This window comes from Melanotaenia boesemani, chromosome 2, assembly GCF_017639745.1.
Source record: "Melanotaenia boesemani isolate fMelBoe1 chromosome 2, fMelBoe1.pri, whole genome shotgun sequence".
NCBI lineage: Eukaryota > Metazoa > Chordata > Actinopteri > Atheriniformes > Melanotaeniidae > Melanotaenia > Melanotaenia boesemani.
The window spans coordinates 225,846-253,518 of record NC_055683.1 but is presented as its reverse complement, the minus strand read 5'-3'; the positions used below and the strand labels follow the sequence as shown (position 1 = coordinate 253,518).

General features: G+C 42.1%; 3 long non-coding RNA genes across 3 annotated transcripts; all 3 read right to left on the bottom strand.

Annotated features, from left to right (window-relative positions):
- Positions 1-2,758: 2,758 nt before the first annotated feature.
- Positions 2,759-4,408, bottom strand: LOC121650342. Its single transcript, XR_006012245.1, has 5 exons — positions 4,373-4,408; positions 3,677-3,810; positions 3,258-3,319; positions 2,913-3,001; positions 2,759-2,787 (listed from the first exon to the last, which is right to left on the bottom strand). It is a non-coding gene; the product is annotated as an uncharacterized LOC121650342 (long non-coding RNA).
- A 12,340-nt stretch (positions 4,409-16,748) lies between these two features.
- On the bottom strand, positions 16,749-16,987 carry LOC121650386. Its single transcript, XR_006012260.1, has 2 exons — positions 16,901-16,987; positions 16,749-16,803 (listed from the first exon to the last, which is right to left on the bottom strand). It is a non-coding gene; the product is annotated as an uncharacterized LOC121650386 (long non-coding RNA).
- Positions 16,988-23,226: 6,239 nt separating this feature from the next.
- On the bottom strand, positions 23,227-24,557 carry LOC121650351. Its single transcript, XR_006012247.1, has 4 exons — positions 24,507-24,557; positions 24,215-24,301; positions 23,861-23,914; positions 23,227-23,313 (listed from the first exon to the last, which is right to left on the bottom strand). It is a non-coding gene; the product is annotated as an uncharacterized LOC121650351 (long non-coding RNA).
- Between the last annotated feature and the right edge of the window lie 3,116 nt (positions 24,558-27,673).

Genomic DNA, 27,673 nt, shown 5'->3' with positions numbered 1-27,673 from the left:
AGTCAGTAAATGAGGAAAAACCACTATAACAGATAGATCAAAGGCTTTGTTAACGTTCTTAAAATGAATAAACCACCATAATAGATATATCAAAGCCGTTATTAAAGTCAAAAAGGACAAAACACAACCATAACAGATAGATCAAAGGCTTTATTAAAGTCAAGAAAATAAATAAAGCCACCATAACAGAGAGATCAAAGGCTTTGTTAAAGTCCAGAAAGGACAAAACACCAGCATAACAGACAGATCTAAGGCTTTATTAATATTAATAAACTGCATAAAACACCATAACAGATAGAGGAAAGGCTTTGTTAAAGTCCAGAAAGGATGAAACACCACCATAACAGATAGATCAAAGGCTTTATTACAGTCAAGAAATGACGAAAAACCACCATGACAGATAGATCAAGGCTTTATTACAGTCAAGAAATAATGAAAAACCACCATAACAGATAGATCAAAGGCTTTATTAATGTTAATAAACTGCATAACCACGATAATAGATAGATCAAAGGCTTTATTAAAGTCAAGAAAGGTCTAACACCACCATAAGAGATAGATCAAAGGCTTTATTAAAGTCAACAAAAGAAATAAAGCCACCATAATAGATAGATCAATGGCTTTATTAAAGTCAAGACAGGATAAAACACCACCATAACAGATAGATCAAAAGCTTTATTAAAGTTAATAAACTGAATAAAGCCACCATAATAAATAGATCAAAGGCTTTATTAAAGTCCAGAGAAGAAATAAAGCCAAAATAACAGAGAGATCAAAGGCTTTATTAATGTTAATAAACTGCATAAACCACCATAATAGATAGATCAAAGGCTGTATTAAAGCGAAGAAAAGAAATGAGGCCAAAATAATAAAGAGATCAAAGGCTTTGTTAAAGTCAAGAAAAAACAAAACACCACCATAACAGATAGATCAAAGGCTTTATTAAGGGTAATAAACTGAATAAAGCCACCATAATAGATAGGTCAAAGGCTTCATTTAAGTCAAGAAAAGAAACAAAGCCACCATAATAGATATATCAAAGGCTTTGTTAAAGTTAATAAACTGAATAAACCACCATAACAGATAGATCAAAGCCTTTATTAAAGTCAAGAAAGGCCTAACACCACCATAACAGATAGATCTAAGGCTTTGTTAAAGTTAATAAACTGAATACACCACCCTAATAGATAGATCAAAGCCTTTATTAAAGTCAAGGAAGGACTAACACCACCATAACAGATAGATCTAAGTCTTTGTTAAAGTTAATAAACTGAATAAACCACCATAATAGATAGATCAAAGGCTTTATTAAAGTCAATAAAAGAAATAACACTGGACGAAAAGTACCAAGATACAGAGCTATCCAATACCGCTCTCTGTCCGTAACTGTCGCAAATACGGACAAGATACGGGGAAATCCCTGCCGCATCCCTCACGGATCCTATTTTTAGATCCCTCCGGATCCGGACCACTAAAGATCCAAAAACCCGGATTTTCACCCGCGAGGTATCCACAAGATGCGTGTTCATGTGATCCCTCGCGGATCCAATTTTAGATCGCCTCGGATACTGACCGCATCATTGGCAGATCATGTTCACAGATCACGGGAAATACGTCGAACATCCGTGACGGATGCCTGCGGGATATTCGAGGATTTTTCATTTATGCAATATGTCTGATTTAATTGTTCTCTTCATTAATTATATGGTTTGGCATGTAACCTTTCATGTAAAAGTACTAAGTTCTTATCTTTTAAGATCTTAGCAGGCATTAAAATCACCCAGTCAGTTTCAAACATCACAATCATAGTTATAATGTGACAGTCTTTAATCTTGGTTTGTGTACCATCATCATGTTGTACAAATCATTTGACCAAGTTACACATTACTTTTTCAGCAAGCATTTATGAAATTACATTGTCAGATTAAACTGTATAAAGAATATCAGCATTATTAACTGAACAGTGGGAACAGAATAGAATGAAGCAGTATATTAAATCAGGTGCATCTACAAAACTGCATAGCTGAATGAAAACATGTCAGACATGAAAAACAGACCAATGTTTTTCTTTTTTTCTTAATTAAAGCACACAGTTTTATTTCAAATAAATGAATCAGATTCCTCTCAGCGGCTGCCTCTGGCTATATACACCACTGGGCACTCTCCGGTGCACCATCCTGGAGGACATCTTTTGTAGGTCAACGAGGTGGTGCTGACACCTTTCTAACATGTCCGTGAGTCTTGCTGCCCTCCATTCAGGTGGATATGCTTTCCACACGTCTTTGTCTTCAGTGTCCGTCTCCTCGTCGCTCATCATGCATGCAGGTGCCCGTTCCAGGTATCTGTACTCCTCATTGGTTAGGATGAGCGAGCAGCAGATCGGCGTGAATTGAAAAGCTTTAACAGAAAACATTAGATATTACTCTCAATGGAGAATGACATTTATAGGTCAATGAGAACATTTTAAATATATACATTAAAAAATTAACACAATGAAAGATTTTTGCTGCCTTTGCACTGCAAGAGAGTTCATCTTTATGCACAGTTCATACAACACATTTCAGCTGTTGTATCCAGAGATAAAACTGCTGACTACAACAATGTAATGTGATACAAAAGCAAATCACAAATCCGATGCATTGTAAAGGATCTTAAAAATAAACAACTCTATAAGTGATTCAACTCACTCTATGTCTTCGGTTGTTGAGAGCTTTGGCCCTCCGATCCTCTTCCACTTTGTCTTCTGATTACTCGGATTCCCTCCTGATGTTCTCAAAGTATCTGTTGCTCCAACAAACACAAAAAGTGACACATTAATATGTGAAAGATCTTTTCAACAAATTGTCTTTCTTTGGAGAGATAAGCATTATTTTTAGAAGTAACCTTAAACAAGTTTTAGAGTGATAACTTACTTCTGATCAAAGAGGTGTCACATTCCTCTTCATCTGCAATTGTCCACAACATTGAATTTGTGCCACCGGAGTTGTGCTCAGAAGTGAACCTGCAGATTACATCACAGAAAACACAACAAAGCAACATGAAACATGACAAATACTAAATCTACTCTGAAAATTCGTTGGTGACTATGTAAAATCAAAGTGCCATTATTTTTTTTTTATCTGAGTCAATTTAAGATGGACTAAAGCATCACTATTCTGTGATCTGATGAATATGTAACCACTCAAGGTGATGCTGCATAGAAAAATACATATCTTGTAATCAACTTACAGACTACTAAATGGTATTAGATGTCTTACCTCTCATTTCCTCTGTATTTGTGCCTGTCCTCCAGACTCCTGTGGATCCTTTTTACCTCACGCTAAAACAGCCAATATCACAAACAGATATAATTTAGATCATGTGAGAAAAATATTTTGACAAACTTTTGAAATACCACATTACAGTGGCTTGTACAGCTGTTTTTTGTTTGTGCCTGTGTTTGCAGACATATTTTGACTAAGGCAGTGACTCCATAAAGTTTAACATACAGCCTTACCATTTTTTCTAAAATAGGGACAATGTGTGGATATTTATCACAGCGGTTCTGAATGTTTAAAGCCTCCAGGTGGGGGTGGATCCCAGGTTGTAACCGTAGTAACAGTGTATGAAGATGCACGTTAAATCTGTTTTACTCACATCTATGAAAACAACAATAAAGGCTTAGTGAGTAACTTACAGATGGGTTGTAGGAATCTGCTGCAGAGTCGCTGATGTTACTGCTCCTGCAGCCAGTCTGTTCTCCACAGCTTCAGTCCGTTCAACCAGTTCCTCCATCACCTTGCCAACTTTCAGGTGTGCACTGCACACACCCTGAAACATTTACAAGTGTGTTTTCCTACATGTCAGTTTTTGATTGTAAACATTGGAACATCATTGCAGAAATCAAAGCATATGAATCCCATGTTTCTAAGTCACTGAAGGGAACAAGGATTGTTTCCATAGATTTTTTTTTTGCATATTAATATACATTTATAATGTAATTATGAATGACTTTAGCAAAGCTAATTTCCATCTTTAGTCCCTTATTGTTTAAACCACTTCAGAAAAACATTTTCTTTACATGAACATTAATTTCACTCCTGTCAACAAAAGTCAAAAAGGACAAGATGGTGTTGATCAAACAATTAAGTGAACTTGGGGAAGCACGTCATCCCACGCGGTGCATTGTGGGACGTAGCCGTCATACTTGCATTCTGTACTGTATTGATTCTGTACTACCTGTAAGCTATATATTTATACACACACACTTAGATACATACTGCTCATAGCACAACATACAGAAAACATTTTACCAAGTAACAGTTTTCTCTACCAAGCATAGTTGTATTGAGCTGCTTAAAATAGTGTTTTTGGTGTGTACATATCCAACCACCTCAGGGTGTACAGGCATTCTGGTCTCCTCGCGATCATCATGCTGACAGTTCTAGAAACTTTCTGTAAAAAGAGTAAGAAGATCAATAAATAAATCTACACCTCATTATAGGGGTTAATAATTCTAAAATAAGTTGTTTCTGTGTGGTTGTGGACACATTTTATCTAAGGGAACTTCAGACTGATAACTCACCAGTGAACATGCAATATTTTCCCATATAAGCAACAACAATAACAAGAAGGTTTAGTAAACAGCTTACAGATTGGCTGTAGGAAAATGCTGTGAAGTGTGTGGTTCCACTGCTCCTCTGTTACTGCTACCACCACCAGTTGACCTCCAGTTCTCCAGCGCTTTAGTCACGTCCAGTTTCGCCATCATCTTGTCCATGTCTTGGTGTACACTGCACAATGCCCTGAAACATGTTCAGATATGTTGTGCAACATTTCAGGTATTGATTGTGAAAATTAGAACAAAATCCTTACAGAAACCAAAGCATGTAAATCCTATTTCTCCACTGACCTGCAGCGTTAGCATGGGATCGGGAACGTTTGTTTCTACTATTGATTTTGAGTTTATTTTTTCTTAAAAAGGCACAATGTATATTAATATACATTTATAATGTAAATATGCAGGATTTGAACAAAGCTTAATTCCATCATTAGTCTCTTCTAGTTACAAATGCAGGTCTCAGTCTGTGATCGTGTTAGTTTTTGTTGTTTGGGGTTTTAAAATGACAATGACTATCAAAATACTGAGTAAAATCTACATTCTGTGCCATTTTTATCTACATTATAATAAAAAATATGGATGTATTGATGTACAACAAATTAGGCTTTACTACTTTATATAGGGACACCTTTTAAACCAGAGAATTATAATATAGATATCTATTGTGTTACAATGAAAAAAAAAAAAAAAAAAAAAGAAGCCACCCAAATTTACTCCCGGTTTTACCTTTACTTTTGACAGTAATTTTGTCCACCCCTTATGTTTTTAACTTACTTTAATCCCAATAAGCACTGACAGACACAGTGGTTATTGAACAATTAAGAAACAGTTTTAACTGATTCAACCATAAAATAAATATTAAAACACACACACAAAAATGTACAAACGTTTTATATTTAACCCCGTTTAAATGAAACAACCGTTCACTTGTTTTCATTTAATGAGGAGCTTACTTGCCATGACCAAGATGGCGATCACGTGGCCGTGTCGCAACAATGGCCAATGGTCGATGAATGAACCCATAAAAGCTAGCGAAACATCGTAGTTTCAAATAAAGTTACTGCAGTTTCACGGACATGGGTATAACAGTAAGTTTGTCTGGGAAGCTAAACTTAAGTAACTCACTATCTATAACAACGTAAACAATTGAAAGGCCTAAAAAAATGAGTATCAACTTACTTCCATATAATGTCTGATGTGACTGAGCGGCAGGCTCTGCTACTGGCTCCAGCTAGGCGCCAAATGTGAGAATTAAAGTATTAATCGTCCGTTGGCATCGACACTTATCTCCCTGTCCTCTGAGTCTGGACGAAGAAGAGTCGTTTGCTTTGTCCGAAGAATACTTTTACAATTTATTGACGTGAACTGTAATTGAAAACACGACAATAAAGAGAAGCGCAGCGCAGAACTACATTGGCGCTGATCGATGACGTCATACGATGTGCGACAGTTGAGCAGGAACTCACAGGAGAGTGAGCGGCGACCTGCTGTTAGTAGTTGCTCAGGGAAATTTCACATTCATAAAAGGAAAATGGCTGACAGCAAGCCGAACTTCACAGTTTCTACAAGATCTTTTTCAATACAGCTCCAACCTCAGTGGTCTTAAGAACTCAAAAGCCTTAAAAACTAAGTTTACTTTGAGAAAATTCTTATTTCATTGAGATGACTCTTTCCTCACTTTACTTTAACTGATGGTTAAATGTATAAATGTATATGCATATGCACACCTCGATTTTTCATATATGTTTATGTATATCTCCTAGATTTAATTTACTTACTGGTCTCATTGAATATCATTTAATACTTGATCCCCTTGCTATACAGTTTATGTTCTGTATATTTTATTTTCAATTGTTTAAGCAGGAGCTTTTTATCTTCTAACAAACAAAGCTGATTACTTGGTTGTTGACTGGATACTTATTTTTATTCAGCATCTCAGCGAAATAAACTGTTTCAGAATAAGAATGTGTCTTTATTGCCAAACAAGTTTGCACAAAAAATTAATTTGTTTTGGGGTGATGGTGTAAAAACAATGAATTATATAAAAAAGAAAAATAGAACATAAACAACACTATGGGTTACACGCAGAGAACAAACTTCCCAGCTAGGACTAATAACTTAACATACCTCCACTGAAAAGAATCTTTGGCCATTGTGATACCAAGACTAAGGTTAAGTTTTCAAGAATTAGGGAGGAAACTAAGCATTGTTGTTCCACTGTCATCACTGAGATGCATTTAAGGTCAAGGATATGTTTAGTCTAAAACAGTATTAATAACTTAAAGATCACATTTTTTGCCATTTTTTTAATGATTTTGGAATAAGATTTATTGTTTCTCCAAAAATATGTAACAAACCATATTTTCAATTTTTCTTAACTGTCCACCATAGTAGCATTTGTAGCATTGTACTTTTTAATATTCTACACAAAGTTGATGATGACACAGTTTTTTTTTTTGTTTTTTTAACTTGTCCTGTACATCATAGCAGCAAAATGATAATCTGGTTGATGTATCATCCTGAACAAATTTGCTCTGCCAAGGGGAGGCTTATAGGTAAGGCTCCTCTTCATAATCTGATTCATTTATTTATTTACTTTGAATCGCGGAATCTATGTAATCTTACTGGACCTGACCGGAGGGACAGAAAAAGAAGGAAGACAGCAAAGAGAAGCAAAAAGGAAAGAAGAAAGGAGACAAAAACATCACAGACAGAATCAACGACCCTCAATCCACAACATCACCAGACAACAAACTGTTACACTTGTACATAAACACACCAGAAAATCTCCTCAAACTTTTATAAAAAAAAAAAAAATAAATAAATAATAAAAAACAAAAACAGAATTGCTAGTCATCAAGAGTTCTTAAATGATAACCAAATCAAAAAGACATATCATGAATGTAGCATAACAGTGACCAGGTACTTGCTCACAGGAGAAATAAAAAAAGAAGAATTATCTCTTAGTAAATAAACCCACTGGACAACTCAATGACTGTCAGCATGTTGATGACTGAAGTCGACTTCATGGCTACTTCAAGTCATTTTCTTATTTTTACTCAGCAACTCTGACTAATAAACAATTTCAAAATCAGAATAGGTCTTTATTGCCAAGTAATTTCGCACATACAATGAATTTGTCTTGGGATTAGCAAAAACAATAAAAGTGAAAAAATAACACACACACACACACACACACACACACATACTGGTTTATGTGGTTTAGACTGACAAAATCCAAAAACCGGTATGTTGGTGGATTACACTGACACACCTTTCCTTTGACTCTAGAGGGATGGGACTCTGGCTAAACCACAGCAAAAAAATTGAAAAAAATTTTAGCACACTTCAGCTTTCAAAAAGAAGCTACACAGCCTGAGATACCAGACCTGACTTTATGGTGGTCTATGGTGACTTTTGAATTGTGGTTTATGGAGACACAATAGGTTTATACCGACTTTAAAGGGACAAGGAAGCCACACCCCCAACACCCCCAAATTAACATAAATACACTACCAGGCATTACACTGCCAGACACTAACATGTATTCGGGGGACACAAACAAACTACATTATTCTGAGATAGGGGAGTGGGTAGGCCAGTGGTAATTCGGTGGGCTTTTATGTGGGAACCCTGGGTTCGATCCCCTGGCACGGTACTTGGGTGAACTACTGTGGGCCCTTCAGCAAGGTCCTTAAATCCCACCTACTTGCTGCGTTTGATACTGTAGATCACAAAATCCTGTTGCACAGGCTGGAAAACTGGGTTGGACTTTCTGGAGCGGTCCTTAACTGGTTCAGGTCATATTTAGACTCTGGTCTAGAGATGCTCTGTGCTAGTGTTCCTCCAGAAATGGATCAAATGCAGAACCTCAACTTCCCTGTTGGGATAAAGTATAATAATTTAAATAAAATTTTCATCCACTGAAGTCTTTTTGTATGACAAAAGCACAAACACAAAATAGTATTAAGCATCAATGTATGAGGTGAAGGTGAGGTGAAGTAGGCAATGAAGTCACTGCGACAGCAACAAACAATGAAGAAACCTGACTGCATGAATAGATGACGAAAGTGTTCTTTTATTTTGAACATCAGCTCCTTAGTGTCATATTCCACCACTCGGTGAAATTGCGATTTCACATTGAAGGACTGAGTAGGCGGCATTCAGATAGGGGAACTATTCAGACAATGCCAGAAACACTTCTGCCCACTACTCCAACTCAGGGAACTGCGGAGGGGGGCTAAATTTCAGCCAGGGGTGGAATATGCCTTTAAACTCCTAGGTGCAGACTTAAACCAAAAAATGGCTCAACAACAGCCGGGTGTTTTGAAAATATGAAAAACCGTGTTTAACAACACTGCTAAACTGGGGTAAAACCAGGTAAATGGCCCATACTCAGTTATGCTGCAATAATAGAAGAAATAAAAGCAGATGGGACTTAAAAAAAAAAGTGATTGGAACGATCTACATTTCTAGCATCAAAGGATCTAAAGTTTTCTTCTGGATTCCCTCTTGGTTGTGGTTATTCGGTTTCTCACAAAGTCTCGTATATTCTGTACTGTTCTTTGTGACAACACAGGGTCTTCTGCCTCCTTGCACTGGCTGCATTCAGCTTTGGAGGCAAGTTTTCCTTTGGAAATGTGATTTCCAAAATGTCGCATCACTGCAGCAACCTCAGCTTTTGACCACATTCTCTTTGGGAGTCTTCTTGCTTCATGCTCTTGGTCAGCATTTTTTCCTGAAAGAAATGCAAGAGGGAAAAAGAAAATTAGCTAAAATTAATTAACATTTAACAATTAATTAACAATTAACGCAGGCGCCGCGTGAGTGGCGACTTGTTACAGCAGCTACTTTCCGATCTTTTTTAGTGTGTTTCTATTCTATTTTTATCACTTATTTTACGTCACATCGGCACTTTATGTGAGGGTGAAGCTATGGAGGCCCACTTCTTTACTTTTGTAGCTTGCGCCTTGCTATTATCGGAACTTTTTGGTGTAGCTGTGGGATACACACTCAACCACGGCTCCATTGTTTACTCCCGGGATCAGCTGTTAGCCCTGCGACACACACCCTGGAGAGGCCGGAGATCCCCAAGGAGTTACGGAGGAGGAAACGAGGCTGTAGATCGGGAGTTAAGCGCAGGGAACGGAAAAGACGGTACAAGCCTTGTTTACCGTCTGTCATCATGGGGAATGTAAGATCTCTCCCCAACAAGATGGAAGAGCTAACGGCGCTGACCCGGCTGCAGAGGGAGTACCGTGAGTGCAGCCTCATGTGTTTAACTGAGACGTGGTTGAGTAAACTTTCTCCAGACTCTCACGTCACCCTGGACGGATTCCAGCTGGTTCGTGCGGACAGGAACGCAGCGGAGAGCGGTAAGAAGAAGGGAGGGGGGATCGCTGTGTTTGTGAACAACAGATGGTGCCACCCTGGACATTTAACTGTAAAGGAGCAACTCTGCACCAGAGACGTGGAACTGTTAGCTGTTAGTATGCGGCCATACTACCTCCCGAGGGAGGTTTCACATGTTATTGCGGTGACAGTGTACATCCCCCCCTCAGCGGTCACTGCTGCAGCTACAGATCTGATCCAAGCCATCGTCTCCAATCTTCTAAACCAGCATCCCCAGTCCCTCCTCCTAATCTCCGGTGACTTCAACCATGCTTCCCTGTCCTCTGCTCTTCCCACCTTCACCCAGAATGTGAAATGCCACACTAGAGGCAATAAAACTTTGGACCTTGTTTATGCAAACATTAGGCGCATTCCGACAGAGAAGTTCTAAGAACGCAGTTCTAATAACTGTCCTAGTTCTAAGAACTACCTTCTCCAGGGGAACTGTTTCATGCTGCATTCGCACATGAGTTGGGGGCGGTAGCGGGACCGATGTGACGCATACGTCTGCGACAGTGGCGTGTGACTTTAGCGCCACATAACAACAAAACAAAACCCGCTAAAAACAAAACAACACGGCAAGCTAATATGGAGAACGAAGAGATCATAGTGTTCATGCTCTGCTTGATGGAGATGTTACTGATGGACGATACAACCAGGCATCTCACGTCGAGGCTGGAAGGATCCTGAAAGTCAGAAGATGAAGAATCCAGCGGCAGAAGATCCGCCGCAGACAAAGGAGACAACGTGTAAGTTTAACTTATTAAACATGCGCCGATTGTATACGTGTCTTATAAGTAAACGTTTCAGACGGTTTTCTACTGTCTGTGTTGAGCAGATTATAATAAGTAAATATTTCAGACGGCGGGTTTATTGTAACTCGTGTTCTGCGTTTCAGACGTTGCTGCAGCTCACTGAACCTCCTCACCGTCCGGCTGGTCCGGAGCAAAGCTGATAACTAGTGGGAAAAGGTTGTTCTCAATTTTACCGATGAGCAGTGGATAGAGAATTTCTGTATGTCCAGGGAGACATTTCAATACATCTGTGGCTGCCTGAAGCTGCACTGGAGAGGATGGACACAACCACCTGCTGCAGATACTGAAGGAGATGGAGAACAGCCTGGATGCTTTACCTCCTGCCTTCCAGCTAATCACAACACACCTCTTAATAATAAGCATTATGTTCTGGAAGTTGGACAGACAGAACATACATGTATACATGATGTACACATTTAAAGAGAAAATGTTCCATAGAAAATGCATCATTTCATTTTTTATTTTTTTGTGTTATGTGTAAAATAAAGATCTCATCATCTGCTATTAAGCTTTGTGTGTTTTATGGAATCATCAGTAGAAGGTGGGGGAGAAATCCGTCACTGAAGGGTTGGTTGTGACTGACTTATGGTTTAGAATTATGAGGACATAGTCACACAGATTTAGCGTATATGAAGGTAAAAATATAAAAAGGGTGGTGAAATGTTTACAGGTGTGTAATTTGTGTCCACAAGTATTTGATGCCAGATCTTGGTTAAACATGATAAACTTCGTTCTGTGATATGGAGCATATTATAAAGTTGATAAACTGACGTAATTTACACCCAGGATAAGACTTAAAATGTAGCGTCCAAAGATGGATTATTTAAATATTTATTTATTTTAATATTTCATAGCTGTGATAAGTTAAAAACTACTCAGTATTTTTATTAGCTAATTTTTATTAGCTAATATTTTATAGATGTGGCCAAAGCACATCTAACAGACACAAACTGAATACTTCAGACACAAAGTCATTTATTTTTTTATAATGAATACAGCAGAGCAAAAATAACTATTTACATGTGAGTATATGCTGTATATCACACTGGCTTTTCCTGCCGCACGCAGGAGTCATTTGCTGCGGCGTTGCCTGAGCAGACATGTCGGTGGTACAAGCTGTCCAATTTACTGTTTTTTCGGTTTGTCCCGCTCCGGCTGTCGTGGTCTTTAATTTATTTGTAGTCTTGTGTGAGTTTTCTACGTGCGCTGCTTCGCATTATCCCGCGTTCTCTGACTGAGAGCTGATCGTCAGGAATATTTTTATATTTTGCTGAGAACCTTCAAAACCTCTCTGAAAATCCTCTGTGGCTCTTCTGACCGTCTATAGACGGTCAGAAGAGCTTCGACCTCCTCGTCGGTCCATTTATCGCTTGCTCTGTTGTTGTTTTTGTCCGTATGTGCAACCGTGTTTTTTAAATGTGGCGGGGACACAAAATGCGGAAATCTGACAAGGGGCGTAGCTACCAGTCACCAAACACCTACGTCATGAGGGTTCCTATAGAACCCCGTTCAGACCCTGCCTCGGAGCAGGAGCTAAAATGGTTATAGGAACTGGGGGCTTTGGTCCCTAGTTCCTATTTGTCGGAATGCGCGAAAAAACGGCCTGGTTCCTGAAAAGGTTATAGGAACTGCAAAAGGTTCCTACAGTCGGAAAGAGCCTATTAAGGATGCATACACCTCATCCCCCCTCCCCCCGCTGGGTCGCTCAGATCACAGTCTCGTACACCTCGTCACAGACTACACCCCGGTGGTGAATAAACAACCCCCTGTGAAGAGGCCTGTGAAACAGTGGTCTGAGGAGTGCAGTGCTAGGCTCAGAGACTGCTTCCAGTCAACAGATTGGGATGCACTCTGCAGCCCCCATGGCAGTGACATTGACAGTATGACCCACTACATCACGGATTACATAAATTTCTGTATGGAAAACACTGTGCCATCCAAGTCGGTGTGGTTTTTTCCCAATAACAAACCCTGGGTAACCTCTGAGATTAAGGCCCTACTAAATGAGAAGAAAAGGGTCTTTAACTCGGGGGACAAGGAGGAGCTGCGCAGAGTTCAGTGGGAGCTCCGATATAAAATCAGGAAGGGGAAGGATTCCTACAGGAGGAAACTGGAGAAGAAGCTGGAGCAGAACAACACCAGGGACGTCTGGAGAGGACTGCAGAACATCGCAGGCCATGGAAAAGGAGTGGGGAGAGACCAAATCAGCGGGGACAAGGACTGGGCAGATGAATTAAATCTGTTCTTCAACAGATTTGATTCTGCCTCACCTCCCTCTCCCACCCCCACCCCCACTACCACCTCTTCACACCTCCTCTGGTCAGCCGCCCTCCTCCCCCCTCTCCTCGACCTGCCACCCTCAACATCTGACGCCCACCAGCCCACTGCCCCCCTTCCAACTAGTTCACCACCCCCCTCTATCCCTCCTCTAACACTCTCACCACTCAACACCCCCACATCACCACTTCAGTTATCCTCCACCCCCCTCTCCATAACAAACGATCAGGTGAGAAGTCAACTTAAAAAGATCAAGGCAAGGAAGGCCCCAGGACCAGACGGCATCAGTCCCAGACTACTCAAGGACTGTGCTGAACAGCTCTGTGGTGTGGTCAGGCACATGTTCAATCTGAGCCTGAGCCTAGAGAAAGTCCCGGCCCTGTGGAAGACCTCCTGTGTGGTCCCGGTACCAAAGATACGGTGCCCAAAGGAGCCCAACCACTTCAGGCCTGTTGCCTTGACTTCTCACATGATGAAGACCATGTAGAGGATCATTCTGAAACAGCTAAGACCCCTGGTGGACACTCAGCTGGACCCCCTGCAGTTTGCCTACCGGCCTGGGATTGGAGTAGACGACGCCGTGATTTACCTGCTGCACAGATCACTGCAACACCTGGAGGTCAGCGGAAGTGCTGTGAGACTCATGTTTTTCGACTTCTCCAGCGCTTTTAATACTATCCAGCCTTCACTGCTACGAGTGAAGATGGAAGGTATGGGAGTAGACCAACACCTGACTGCATGGATTAAGGAATATCTCACCAACAGACCACAGCATGTGAGGCTGCAGCACTGTGAGTCTGATGTGGTGCTCTGCAGCACAGGTGCCCCTCAGGGTACGGTGCTCTCTCCCTTCCTCTTCACTCTCTACACTTCGGACTTCACTTACAATAACACACACTGCCACATCCAGAAGTTCTCCGATGACACAGTCGTTGTTGGCTGTGTTTCTGAGGGGGACGATCTGGAGTACAGGACCGTCATCAGGGACTTTGTCAGCTGGAGTGAGCGTAACCAGCTCCAGCTAAATACCAGCAAGACAAAGGAGATGATTGTGGACTTCCAGAGGAAAGCATCCTCTCTCGCACAGGCGAACATCCAGGGATCGGACATAGAGGTGGTGGAGAACTATAAATTCCTGGGTCTTCACCTAAACAACAACCTGGACTGGTCTACAAACACCCACGCCCTCTACAAGAAGGGACAGAGTCGCCTCCACCTGCTGAGGAGACTGAGGTCCGTCGGAGTGTGTGGGACTCTCCTCAGGACTTTTTATGACTCTGTGGTGGCCTCAGCCATATTCTATGCTGTGGTCTGCTGGAGAGGGAGCAGCACAGACAGGGACAGGAGCAGGATCAATAAACTGATCAGGAGAGCGAGCTCTGTCCTGGATTGTCCTCTGGACTCCGTAGAGGAAGTGGGGGAGAGAAGGATGTTAGCTAAACTGACATCCATCATGAGCAACACCTCTCACCCCCTACATTACACTGTGGGGTCCCTGAGCAGCTCCTTCAGCAGCAGACTGCTACACCCACGGTGTAAGAAAGAGAGGCTCCGCAGGTCCTTCATCCCAACTGCTGTCAGACTCTACAACAATCTGTAACACCTGAATCAGGCCGTCATGTTGTAGTCTGTTTACACCGTTTACACAGTCATTTATACCGTCACCTTATACTGTTATTGTTTTTATGTTTATTGTGTTATATTTAATTCTTAAGTTTATCTATTTATTCTTTCTTTTTTCACTTTCTCTGCTTGCTGCTGTAATACGTGAATTTCCCCGTCCGTGGGATCAATAAAGTTTATCTAATCTAATCTATTATAAGAGTTAAGGAAATAGTAATAATAAACAATAATTAAAAACGTAATCAAATGAGTGTTGCCCTTTGTTGCAGGGCCAGCCTGTCCCCGCAGCATCACGCCCAAGCCGAACAAGATTTCTAAACCTATTCATGCTTAAACTGATTAGTTTCCAATTTATAATAATTTTCCTTGGAATACATGTAGACCTGCTCGTTAATTTCCATGTTAATATCACTGACAGTGTTTACCCTACCATTGTACAGGCCTGCCAGCTGCCAGGCCAAGGAGGCCCGCCACCAGGCAAATATATTAAAAAAAATAAACCAACATGCCAAAAATAACCCACCTATCATTTAATTCATATCAGTCATCATTTCCATTAGAAGGCCTTTGTGCAGCATCAGAGTACCAAGAGATTCTGGACAATTCCATATTCCCAAGATTTGTGGGAAAAGTTTAGAGATGAACCCCTCCTCTTCCAACATGACTGTGCACCAGTGCACAAAGCAAGGGCCATAAAGACCTGGATGAGAGAGTTTGGTGTGGATGCACTAGACTTGCCTGCAGAGTGCTGAACTCAACCCAATAAAACACTTTTGGGATGAATTAGACAGAGCCAGGCCTTCTGGTTCGACATCAGTGACCTCACAAATGCTCTTATGGAAGAATGGTTTTTTTAAAAAAAAAAAAAAAATCCATAAACACATTCCTAAAACTTATGGACAGCCTTTCCAGAAATGTTGAAGCTGTTATAGCTGGAAAGATGGACCCACGCCATATTGAACCCTATGGATGAAGAATGAGATGAACTGACGTTCAAATGAGAGTCAAGGCAGGTGAGAGAATGCTATTGGATATGTAGTGCATCTGTTTGACCATCCTCCAGGAACCTTGAATAGACCTTCACAGGGGGGCTGAGGAGTGTGAGCCCTCTGTAGTTGGAACACACCCCTTGGTCCCCTTGGTTTGTAAAGAGGGGGGCCGGCACCCCATTCTACCAATCTAGAGGAACTGGTCCCAATATTGGTGCGATGTTAGAGGTGTGTCTCATATTGAATGGGAACTCAAAGTGAAAAATTAAAAATTGATTTGCTACTCCACTTTCTAGGAAAACAAAAATCACCAGCTGGTGAAAGGACAGAACAGGACAGTACAAATCTACACCTGTTGGTGTCACCTGGAGGTTCACATCTTTGGACTCGTCCTGTGCTGTAAGATAGATTTGGCAGAGATGGTGCAGTAAACAATTTTGTTGAATGAATTTGAGATTGATTTCATAGTCGTGTGTAAAAATTTGAACGATTCTACATATAAAACTAATATTTCAGGTTGCTATTAAAAAAAATAAAATAAAAAATAAATGTTCCACCCTATGTCTATTTTTAAAACTCATCTTAAAACCCATTTTTATTCTTTGGCTTTCAGCCCAGTATGAGACTGTTCCTGTTTTAATGTGCAGTGGTTTGTTTTATTATTGGTTTTATTTGTTTATATTTGTTCTTTTAAAATTGTTCATTGTTTTAAAACTGTTTTTAAAACAATTAACAATTATTTTATTATATTTTATGATATTATTTATTTCCTGGTTGATTTTGTACTTTGTGTTGCTTTGTCCATTTATGTACAGCACTTTGTTTCAGCTGTGGTTGTTTTAAAGGGCTATATAAATAAAGTTGAGTTGAGTTGAGTTGAGTTGCTAAGCAGGCAATTGCATAAACACCTCATTATTTAAAATATGCCATTGTGTCAAGTTTCATGCAGTTCATTTCACTTTATTTGCTCTTATTTCTTCTCACATTATTCTTCTGGAAATTTAAAGTCATTGCAAATCTTAGCATTATCCAAATACCAAAAAACTGGTCTTACCTTCAGATTGAGGTATAGTCTGTCCTGCTGTGGATGTTATGTCTGACAGCATTTCTGATGACAACAAAATAGGACTCATTTATAATGACTTGTACCCAGCTGCTGTTGCCCAAGATCCTGAGAGAATACCCAGTACAAATAAATTACTTACCCGAGTCCCCAGAGTTCTGTGATAGCTCCTTGACAGGACAGCCCGAGGACTGACCCAGATCTTCCACGTCTTCAAGTTGTGATCCCTTATCTTCTGTGCTGCTGTCTTCTGAGTCACTCCCACTGTCTTTAGCTTCAGAGTCACTGACTGATATCTCATCTGGACAAAGGGAATCATCAGACAATAGTAACAGACACAGTGGATTGATGACTCAAAGATGGGACAAAACTAGTGGAACACTTTACTTTTTCGACAGATGCAACAATTGGCTGTGTTGGTGTATCTTTTCTTTCTGACTTTTGGTTCACCCCTTATCATTTCATCTTTCTTAATTTAAAACATGAAAACTTAACTTTTTTTGCCCCTGCCACTAAATTATTTGGAATAAAGAATCATTAGAAACTGGAATCACTAAAATTTAAAGAATGCCCAACCCTAGTTTGATCTGTACTCACCTTCAATCTCAATTTCATCCAGTGATTTCCCCTGCAGGCCAGAAAGATCTCCTTTTTCCATAGACAAAAGCAGTTTAGAAATCTTGGCCAACTGCATGGTTGGGACTGGCAACCTATAGAAGTCCCGATGGACACGGATATCATGTCCAAGGAAATCAGCAACTTGGTCAAGTTCATTGTTTTTCAGATTCAGGATCTGAGAGAGTGTCGCGACATGCTTTCTCAGCTGGGTGGACCTGAGGAGCTCGGGGTGCTTTGCTCCACACTGGCTTCCATATATCCGTAGGCAGTCCTGTCCTCTGTAGTGGCTCAGAGCTTGAGGTCTTCCAAACAGGAAAACATTGTTGTTATAGACACCACATTCCTTTCTTTTACTTGTCAGTCGTGTCAGGGCATCCACCATACGCGGTGTAAGAAGAACAACCACCTTCCTCTCTCTCTTCCCAACAATTTCCACTCTGGTGAAGTAGCTGCACAGCTGCTGCTCCAGTTTGGACAGGGCCATGGCGACATCTTGGTGCAGCTTTGTTCTGTCTCGTTCCTCAAAACTTTTGAGACGCATTTTTGACACTTCTCCAGCACGTCTCCGATTAAATAGAATGATTTGAGCTAAAATAACTTTACTTAGCTCAGCATACGTCTTGGGTGTGGCTTCCTCCATCAATCTGCTAACAGCAGCATCTGCAGACTTCTGCAGGTACAGGTGTAGTGTCCGAACGTCCTCTGTGAAGGGCAGTGTTGCTGGTTTATTATACTTCACACTACTCAGCGTGTTCAGAGCACTGTGGGAAACCAGCTCGCACCACTTGGAGGTGTACAGTCTACTGAATGTTTCAGCTGACTTAACAAGTCTGTCATCCTCAGCCATCAGAGCTCGACAGTGAACAATGTCGCAGATCTTGTTTAGTGTGTGCCCCAGTTTCAAAGCTAGGCTTGGTGTACGATAGGACAGCTTTTCTTCATCAAAGCCAGCAACTTTCTGAACTGCCTTAACAACCATCTCAAAGTTACTTGGCTTGATGGCTTCCTCCATGCTGTGTATTGAGAAGTCACTGCGCAGACAGACCAGCAGCCTTCCCACTTCACGAAGCTTCTGTCGCACATACTCGTGTTTTGTGGGGTCTTGTCCGTGTCTGTTATAAAGTGACTGGGCAAAGTGCACAATGGAGAGGTCATTTCTCACAGCCAGACCAGTTTCATCCATCTTCATGGAGCTCAGAATCTTCCACATTCCACTTGAAAAGTGTTGGCTGAACACCGTCTCCTGGGCCGTAGCCATAACCAGCACTCTGGTTCTCCCAGTCGGTTCCTCCGAATCCTTGTTGTGTGGGCTACAGGGACATCGCCGCACATGTCGCCATAGTTCTTTGCGGATATATAAACCCATACAGTGCATACAGTGCACAAAATTCCCAGTCACAGCAGCAGCTTTTGGCTTTCTCTTCACTTTCAATTGACCCATTTCACCTTGAAGAATGGCTGAGTTGTGTTTAAAATTTCCTTTATTTCTCATTTTTTTCAAATAACACTTTGCGTTCCTTCGAGTGCTCTGGCAGATAAAATGCATATGATACTTCTGGGTGTGACATGTGGGTTTTCAGGTGTCGAGTCAGTCTACTTTGTGGCTTGCCACAAACGAAACAGAAGTTTCTATTGGTCAAGCTGGGATGTGTGGGAGTCAAACTGCATTTCTTCTTAACTTTCCAATTTGACGAGTTTTGTTCAGGAACTGCTAAATCAGATGTTTCATCAGCACTGACATCCATATGTCCAGCGGTCGAGTCCGGGTCAATGGCAGCATCGTCTATGTCATCAGCCGGAGCCGGACAATATTTTGATGTACCAGCTTCATCTGGAATACTTGTGTCCAACACAGTGGATGTGTTGCCACTCAGTAGCTGTAGTCTTCGACTCAAATGCATTTTTGACTGATGAGGCAATGATGATGAGGGTGACCTTGAGTCAGAATCAGAATCCCCTGAATCGGAGTCCGGTACATACTCGCTTCCAGAGCTAATACACTCATCGAGGTCTGATGTTTCATCCTGACCTGTCATCCGTTTGTAGCAAGATATATGCCAGAGTCCGGGACAAACTGAAACAGATTTACAACATTTTTGTCTCAAGTCCAACTCTACACAGGAACATTCAATTACTTCCTTCTCTGTGCCAATTAAAATTCTGTCCACACAAACCTCAGTTTAGAAACTACTGAAGTTTTGATCATATAGGACTCCCATCCATAAAGAATTGGGAGATCTAGGAGATCTTATCTGCTCAAATTTTAAACTTTATCCCAGTGTGAGTAAATATCAAATCACATCTCCCGAACACAAATCCCCTGCTTCTCTGTTAGCCTGCATGCCCTAATCGCACAAAACAACAATGGCATCACCCATGGTTGGGCTGAAGCTTGTACTACGTATGATTGGGATTCTATAGATAAATCTATACCATTCCTCCACAATGTGCAAGTGGCCACACAGTGACATGTACAACATGTTCTTAAATCTACCACAGATAACAACCAGAAAGCTGCCTATTATCTAACTTTCCGATTCAACTAAACTTAAAAGTAGCAATAGAAAAACTAAAAGCACTACAAGAAAACAGTGAATTGAAAAAGAGTTTCATCAAAAATACAAATAATACAGTGCCCTGTATTTGACAAGCTCATTTAAAACATGTTAACTTTTTTGGCTCTGCTTCTTAGAGGAATTGGATTTGAAATGGAGGAATCGCAATGGGAACCGAAATCATTCAAATTCAAATAACATTTGCAACATACAAACACGTTTTGGTGGGTGGAACATGTGAGGTCAGGTGGGTGGGACTGCTCAGGTGGCCCCGCCCCCTCCTCAATGCAGTTACTGCCCCCCAATTTTAACCCTCTTTTTTTAAATTGCAAACAGCACATAATATATTCCATCACTAGTGGGGGAGGGAGGGGGGATGGGGTCTTCAAGCGCCCCTGTCTCCATGGATGGCCCGGGGGCGGGGCGGGCCGGGTGGCCTGTCGCGTTGGCCCGGGGCGTAGGCAGGCTGTCCCGGGGGATTTTGGCTGCTGGCCCTGGGGGGAAGGTGCTGTTTTGGGGGTGGGGAGTGGGGGGCGGGGTGGGGGGGTGGGGGCCTGGCTCGTGTCTCCTCGCCTCCTGGCTGGGGCTGTCTCCCTGGCTGGCGTGGGGTGGCGGGAGGATGGTGGTGGGGGGATGGTGTTTGTGTGTGTGTGTGTTGGGGGTGGTGGTGTGTGGGTGGGAGAGGGGTGTGGGTGTGGGGGGGATGGGTGGTGGAGGGATGGTGTGTGGGAGGGTGGGGTGTGTGGAGGTGGATGCATGGTGTGTGGGAGGGGGGGTGGTGTGGGTGTGGGAGGATGAATGGTGGAGGGATGATGGATGTGTGGGAGGATGGGGTATGTGTGGGAGAATGTATGGTGCAGGGATGGGGGAGTGTGTGGGAGGATGGATGGTGGAAGGATGGTGTGTGTGCGGGAGGATGGATGGTGTATGGGAGGGAGGATGGTGTATGTTTGGGAGGATGATGAGTGGTGGAGGGATGATGTGTGTGTGGGAGGATGGGGTAGGTGTGGGAGAGTGTATGGTGGAAGGATGGTGAGTGTGTGGGAGGAAGGATGGTGTGTGTGTGGAAGGATGGATGGTGGAAGGATGGTGTGTGTGTGTGGGAGGACAGAGTATGTGAGGGTTGAATGGTGTATGAGTGGGAGGATGAATGGAGGAGTGGAAGGAGAGTGTGTGTGTTTGTGTGTGTGTGTGTGTGTTGGTCTGGGGGGGGCAGGACTGGTTCTCGGGGTGTGCGGCTGGGCGCTGGGGTGTGGGGCTGGCCTCTGGTGGTGGCCGTCTGGGCGGGCCGGGTCCCCCCGGGTGGCGTGCTGGCCCTCGGCCTGTGGGGGAGGGGGGTGTCCCTGCGCTCCTGGGCCCGGGCCCTCTGCCCCGTCTGTCCCGGGCGGCCGGTGCCCGGGGGGGGGTCGGGGACTGCTGGCCTCGGCCCGCCGGGGCCGGTGCCCTGTGTCCGCGGGGCGGCTCCTGCTGGGGTCTCCTGCTGCTGCCTTCCTGGGCGGGCGAGTGGTCGTCTCTGTGGACCGGTCGGGATCTGTTGCCTGCGGGGGGGCTGGTGGCCTGGGTCTCGGGACCGCTGGCCTGACTCTGGCCTCTGTTCAAGTGAGGTGGCATCTGCATGATCACTCTGCATGGTCACTCCTTCCTGAACGTCTCCACACAGTCTTTGCGTCGCCGTGTGGCCGAGTTCTCCAACACATCCACACAGGTTTCTCTGCACGTGTTCTTGAATACAGCAGTTTCACTTATATCTATTATCATATTTTTTTTTCTTTTTTTTATTATTTCTGTTCTTATTATTATTATTATTATTATTACTCTTACTCTTATTATTATTATTGTTACTATTATCAACTAGTTGTGTAATGACCTACTGGCTAGGATGATCTTAGCTATATATGTTGTAAGTAGTATGGATTACATGGTCTTCTGTATGATGTTTCAAGTGGTGGGGGTTGCTGGAGCCTATCCCAGCTATTATCAGGCAAGGGTCAGGGTACAACCTGGACAGGTCACCATTCTGTCACAGGGCTAACACAGAGACAAACAACCACTTACGCTCACATTCACTCCTAGGGACAATTTAGAGTAACCAATAAAACTAACAAGCATGTCTTTGGACAGTGGGACGAAGCCGGAGTACCTGTGGATAACCCACGCTGAGACGGGGAGAACATGCAAGCTCCACATAGGAAGGCCACTGTTGGAACTGTCCAAACCCCTCCTCAGCTGGGGTTCAAACTTTTTTTTTTTTTTTTTTTTTTTTTTTTAAAACCTGTCTTGTCCAGCATCGTTGCAAACAGAATGATTGTCTGGCTGCCGTCTGGTGCTGGGCAATTTTACTCTATCAAGCAGGGATTTATACTACATGTATAAAGTCCCTCTTGATGACATGAAAAACTTTATTAAATCAGACTCTTAATGCTGGACTCGACCGGAGGGGACAGAGAGAGAGAGAGAGAGAAAAGAAAGTAGAAAGAAGAGGGAGGGGAGAGAGAGGGACAGAAAGGGTGTGGGGAGTGCGGGTGGGGACTTGAAACATCATACAGAAGACCATGTAATCCATACTACTTACAACATACAGAATATAGCTAAGATCATCCTAGCCAGTAGGTCATTACACAACTAGTTGATAATAGTAACAATAATAATAATAATAATAATAATAATAATAATAATAATAAGAGTAATAAGAACAGAAATAATAAAAAAAAAGAAAAAAAAATATGATAATAGATATAAGTGAAACTGCTGTATTCAAGAACACGCGCAGAGAAACCTGTGTGGATGTGTTGGAGAACTCGGCCACACGGCGACGCAAAGACTGTGTGGAGATGTTCAGGAAGGAGTGACCATGCAGAGTGATCATGCAGATGCCACCTCACTTGAACAGAGGCCAGAGTCAGGCCAGCGGTCCCGAGACCCAGGCCACCAGCCCCCCCGCAGGCAACAGATCCCGACCGGTCCACAGAGACGACCACTCGCCCGCCCAGGAAGGCAGCAGCAGGAGACCCCAGCAGGAGCCGCCCCACGGACACAGGGCACCGGCCCCGGCGGGCCGAGGCCAGCAGTAGCTGGGGTTCAAACTAGCGACCATCTGTTAGGCTGAAGTGCTAACCACCACACGACTGTGCAGCCCATATTATTTGAAAATTTTTTATCAATCAAAATAAAAAGTGACAATAGAAACTTGGAGACAGGAAGTAAACATCAGTGGGAGTGTGACTTTCGGGCCATTAAATACACTGGGTTACTGTGTCAGTACAAACCACCACAAAATCAGGTGAACATTACTTACCTCTACAGAACTGGGCTGGGGCTCAAATTCTGGACTCTGCTCCCTCTGGCTCACAGATATGGAAGCGTGCCCCGTCTCCATCATGCACTAAAACACAGGGCAGATGGGAAAAAAAAAAAAAACAATGTAGACCAGAAGAATCGGAAGAAGAAGGAAGGTTTGTGTTACACAGGACTCCTCAGAGACAGGAGCAGGTTAACATTCTTTATTGATAATACAGGATAGAACTGGAGACGTCTTACTGTGACAGGAACCATGGAAGGGAGTAGGGATGAGTCCGCTGTGTGTAGATCAAGGTCCGACCATGAGTGACTGAAGGGCTGGTGTTTATAAAGGACTGGGGAACAGAGGAACACAGGTGTCGCAGGTTGACTGGATTATAATGAGTGGATCAGGAACAGGTGTGGAGGATGAGGGAGGTGAGGAGTGAATGGAGGAGCAGAAGAACAGGGAGTGCTGTAGAATCAGGGGAGTGGCAGGACAGATTGTAACAGTTTGGTCACAACACTGAGCTAGTAGAAATAAACATGAAAGATGAGGCTCAGCAGTTTTTATTCCCAGTGCAACCTTTGTAGACTCAAAAACCCTACAAGGATTAAAACTACCGAGCAGTCCATTCAACACTGAGACGTACCTGCTCATCATCAGCAGCATTAGGATCTCTGGGAGGTATTTCTGGAGCAGGTTGCTGTGAGGGGACAGGAAGTAAACATCAGTGGGAGTGTGACTTTCGGGCCATTAAATACACTGGGTTACTGTGTCAGTACAAACCACCACAAAATCAGGTGACCTCACACACACACATGCAAAGTGAGATTCCAAAAGAATGAAAAGCCTCCAACTGATGTGTCCACATACACACATTCAGGTAATATGTCCGTACATCCCACCATGTAGCAGGTGGTTCCTCACACACACTCAGAGTCAAGTTAGAAAACTTTGCAGTATTTTGGCTGTGGATGACAAACTCCTGTAAAACATTACTTACCTCTACAGAACTGGGCTGGGGCTCAAATTCTGGACTCTGCTCCCTCTGGCTCACAGATATGGAAGCGTGCCCCGTCTCCATCATGCACTAAAACACAGGACAGATGGGAAAAAAAACAATGTAGACCAGAAGAATCGGAAGAAGAAGGAAGGTTTGGTCACAACACTGAGCTAGTAGAAATAAACATGAAAGATGAGGCTCAGCAGTTTTTATTCCCAGTGCAACCTTTGTAGACTCAAAAACCCTACAAGGATTAAAACTACCGAGCAGTCCATTCAACACTGAGACGTACCTGCTCATCATCAGCAGCATTAGGATCTCTGGGAGGTATTTCTGGAGCAGGCTGCTGTGAGGGGACAGGAAGTTAACATCAGTGGGAGTGTGACTTTCGGGCCATTAAATACACTGGGTTACTGTGTCAGTACAAACCACCACAAAATCAGGTGACCTCACACACACACATGCAAAGTGAGATTCCAAAAGAATGAAAAGCCTCCAACTGTTGTGTCCACATACACACATTCAGGTAATATGTCCGTACATCCCACCATGTAGCAGGTGGTTCCTCACACACATTCTGAACTAAGTTAAGATGTTTACAGCCATGTCATGGTTTTACCAGGCAACAGTGTGAGATGAAAATTGAATGCCATAATGTGAAACCTTAAAATCCAAATATAGTGATGGACTAGCCAAGAGCACATATAAATTGTACATTCCTTTACCCCCTGTTGTTTCAGTGCATTCACATGGGCTGTTGTCAGACATTCCTTGGAGGGTGTGTCATCACAGTCATTTGAAGACTTCATACCAGATTCCTACATGTTAAATTGACAAACATCAAAATTAATGTAATCCAGTCCACCAAAATATTTTCCACCTACACCGTTTCCCCATTAACAATTATTATTAGAGCCTGAATAGTTACTCACCTTGCATCTCCATGGCCAGTCTGAGTTACCATAATTATATGTGATCTCGTCTCCTGGGTTAATGTCCCGGATTGCAAACAAACACAAGTGGGGCTTTCCTTGCACACTTAAATACTTAATTCTGGCATTTGGGTTGATATGGTCATCATTAACCAGCCTGCCAAGCGATCCATCTTCTTTTGCTGCTTCAACACTTCATAAAGAAAAAAAAATATATGTCTTGCAATGTGTATTTTCCTGATTTCAGAACCCATTTAGGTTCTGACAATCAAAGGCAATGTATCTGACCACTGCAATCAAATAAAGCATCAGCTTTAATACGCACCACCAAAGTTTTCCATCAAAGCGAAACTCGAACATAAAATGTTTCAAGGCATCATGGTAAACCCTCACTCGTCTCTCACATTCCTGTTTGCTGACAAGTTCACCACGATATTCTAAAAGGAAGTCTCCTTTCTCAAATGGCTCACAAGCAAAGACACCCCTACCTGTTCAAGACATAAAAAAAGTTATGAAAAGTCAGGCAAAACGCTCAGTTTTCAGATAGCAGTCATTGTGAGATGTAGCTAACCTTTGAAATCACTGATGTATTTAGCATCAAGTCCTCTTTTGTCTTTTCTAGTTTCAATGTGAAACTCTGCATCTTGCTTTGGATTTAATTTCCTCCGTTTTGGCATTTCATTGTCTTTCAGCCTATATACCCAGAGATAGAGTTAACTTTTTTGTGGTTGATTGTAAAACACATGCAAGCAAGCAAGCTTATTTGTATAGCACATTTCATGTACAAGATAAATCAAAGTGCTTTACATAAAACATTAAAAGCATTAAGAAAACATTTTAAAATATAGGGCAAAAAATGTACACTGAGGTGCTCAGATAGTCTCAACGAGTGCCTGACAACATACTAGAGGAGAAACAAAGGAAAGTATACCTGGCGATTGCTGTTTTGGAGTCTGTGTTCAAATTTCGTGAGTTATCCCGCAATAACTTGCGTCAAAACAACGGTGGAAGATTCCACTATCTGCACTGACGACCCATTGCTTTTGTTTTATCCTGTTATTTAGAAATAAACTAACTATCAGGTGATCCGGCACAAAATCACTCCAATTGTCTCACTTCACCTGAGGCAGGTAGCGGAATCTCCCACTGGTGTTTTGACGCGAGTTATCGCGATTTCGGGATAACTCGCAAGATTTGGACACAAACATAGCAATGGCTACATAATACAGATACTTTCGTTCATTTCTCCTCACTAATATGTTGTCAGACACTCGTTGAAACTATCCAGCGAAATTCCCCTTTACATTTACTAAAATATCTCACTTAAAAAGTTAAATGTTTTGAAAAGTCATAAAAAAGGGCCACATATACAGATGCTAATCTGCAGAAAGACAGCTGAAAACTCTCCTCACACACAAAAGTCTCTTCTACATTTGATCACCTGTCTGAAAGATCTGTGATGACACTTGCCTGTCTGGATTTAAATTACGAGCAAAACTGACAGCTGACAAACGCAGGTGCTCCATTTCACCCTATCTGTACAACCAAAACACGTCTAACGATGTAAATGAGCCGAAAGCTAGTCTGGAACTTTCTCGGAACCATCACCAGATGCCTGCCAGACGTAGGTGTTTTAAATTAACATTAACTAGAAAAAGCTGTTATTAGCATAACAGCATGTGTGAATGCTTTCATGCTAAATGATTGTACTGAAATGCTGAAAAGATGGCTGAAGATGGTTGAAAAAGCTGAAATGTCTTTGTTTAAGAGGTATTTATTAAGTTAAAATGAGAAGTTGAAGGACTTGAAGCTCAAACTGGAGTTAAAAGCTGCTGAAAGGCTGAATGGTTGAACTGAAATGTGTTTAAGATTGCTGAAGATGGTGGAAAAAAGCTGAAATATGGTTGTTGAAAAAGTATATATGAAGCTGAAATGAAGAGTTGAACAATTTAAAGCTGAAATTGGTGTTTAAATGTAGTTAAAATAGTGGAAAGTTGAACTGAATTGTGGTTAAGATAGTCAAACATGGCTGAAAATGGCTGTAGTCTGCTTGTTGAAGCATCAGCTAATCATGAAGTAATCATGAAGCTGAAGTCAATAGTTGTATTTAAAGCTGAAAGTGAACATTAAAGGTGCTCAACTGGTTGAAAGTAGAAGAAATGATTGTAAAAGGCAGAAAGAGTGGAAACAGAGTTGAATTGGCAGCTGAACCACAGTCCATCATGTAAGTGGGGAGTAAAGGACATGATGAGAATAATAAGGAGGACAAGGAGGAGACAGGAGAAGAGGACAGAGAGACATATGTGGACTCAATAAGAGGACAAAACATTCTTAATCTGAATTACTAAAACTGAATGAATTAGGTGAATGGTCAGCTGGCTGAGAGCAGTCAGTGAGTTGTCATGACAAGGGCCCCTCACTTAACTGACAAGCAGAGAGCAGAACTGCACTGTTCCAATCACTTTGTGCACCTTCCGAACAACTCTTGTTTAAGAGAAAACTACAAGAGTTATCAAAAAACGTTTTT